Raw genomic sequence first — 2112 nt, forward strand, 5'->3', positions numbered from 1 at the left:
AAAAACTTAAACACACACAAACAAACACACACAAAAACAAAAACACAAACAAAAAAACAAAAAAACTTACACACACACACACAAACACACAAGCCCTATCAAACCCACACACACACACTTACACCCACACACAAAATCTAACACACACAAAAACTTACACACACACACACAAAAAAAAACACCCACATGCAAACACTTACAAGCACACAAAAACTTACATGCACACAAAAACTAACACACACACACAAAAACTTACACACACCCACAAAAACTTACACACACACAAACAATAACACACACACAAAACACTCACACACACACACACTAACACACACACACACAGACACACACACACATACATCCACACACACACACATACACACACTTACACATTCACACTAAAACTCACAAGCACACAGAAACTTACACACACACACACACACACACAATAAAACTTACACACACACACGAAAATACTAAAACACACAAAATATAAGACACACAAAAACTTACACACACACACACAAAAAACTAACACACACACGCAAAAAACTTACATGCACACAAAAACTTACATGCACACAAAAAATTACACACACAAAAACTAACACACACTCACAAAAAATTACACACACATACAAAAATTTACACACATACACACTAAAACTCACTCACACACACGAAAACTTACACACACACACGCCAAAACTTACACACACACAAAAACTTACACACACTTACCATATAACAGTTACATTGTCTTAATTTTTCAAATTTCATTTTGAATTTCTGTCGTGAAATGCAAGAGTTGGAATATTTCAGTAGTGACTTGTTCTGCTTTACCTTCTCACAGTTACATTTTCTTGATTTTTCGAAGTTCATTTTGAATTTCTGTCATGAAATGCAAGAGTTGGAAAATTGGGGTCTTAGTCCACCACCCCGAATTGTGGAAATCCACTAGCTCAGAATTGGGGTCTCAGTCCACCAGTCCGATTGGTGGAAATCCACTAGCTCGGAATTGGGGTCTTAGTCCACCAGCCTGAATGGTGGAAATCCACTAGCTCAATATTGGAGTCTCAGTCCACCAGCCTGAATGGTGGAAATTCACTGCTTAAGTTAGGTTATGTTAACTTATCATGAGCGCTCATGATACGTTAACCTAACCTTTTCCGGTGAGTATGGTTAGGTTAGGCTAGATTAAGTTAGGTTAGGTTGCTAGGTTAGGTTAGCCCATGTACGCTTCACTTAGGTTAGCTTAGGTTAGGTGAGACAGGCAAAAAGTTAGGTGTATGATTAGGTTAGGTTAGGTTAGATTAAGTTAGGTTAGTTAGGTTAGGCTAGGTTAGCCTACGTACGCGCGCGTACGTAGGCTAACCTAGCCTAACCTAACTTAACCTATCCTAACTTAATCTAACCTAACATAACCTAATCATACACCTAACTTTTTGCCTGTCTCTCACCTAACCTAAGCTAACCTAAGTGAAGCGTACATGGGCTAACCTAACCTAACTTAACCTAACCTAACTTAATCTAGCCTAACCTAACCATACTCGCCGGAAAAGGTTAGGTTAACTTATCATGAGCGCTCATTATATGTTAACCTAACCTAACTTAAACAGTGAATTTCCACCATTCAGACTGGTGGACTGAGAACCCAATATTGAGCTAGTGAATGTCCACCATTCGGGCAGGTGGACTAAGACCCCAATTCTGAGCTAGTGAACTTCCACCGTTTAGTCTGATGGACTGTGACCCCAATACTGAGTTAGTGGATATTCACCATTCGGGTTGGTGGGCTAACACCCCAATTTTCCAACTCTTGCATTTCATGACAGAAATTCAAAATGAATTTCAAAAAATCAAGAGAATGTAACTGTGAGAAGGTAAAGCACAACAAGTCACTACTGAAATATTCCAACTCTTGCATTTCACGACAGAAATTCAAAATGAAATTTGAAAAATTAAGACAATGTAACTGTGATATGGTAAGTGTGTGTAAGTTTTTGTGTGTGTGTAATTTTTGGAGTGTGTGTGTGTAATTGATCGTGTGGTTGATTATGTTTTAGTGTGTTTTTTAGTAAGTTTTTGTGTGTGTGTGTGAGTTTTTGTGCG

This window comes from Artemia sp. Qi Xiang Cuo, chromosome 9 (genome assembly GCF_049724085.1).
Source record: "Artemia sp. Qi Xiang Cuo chromosome 9, ASM4972408v1, whole genome shotgun sequence".
Classification (NCBI taxonomy): domain Eukaryota; kingdom Metazoa; phylum Arthropoda; class Branchiopoda; order Anostraca; family Artemiidae; genus Artemia; species Artemia sp. Qi Xiang Cuo.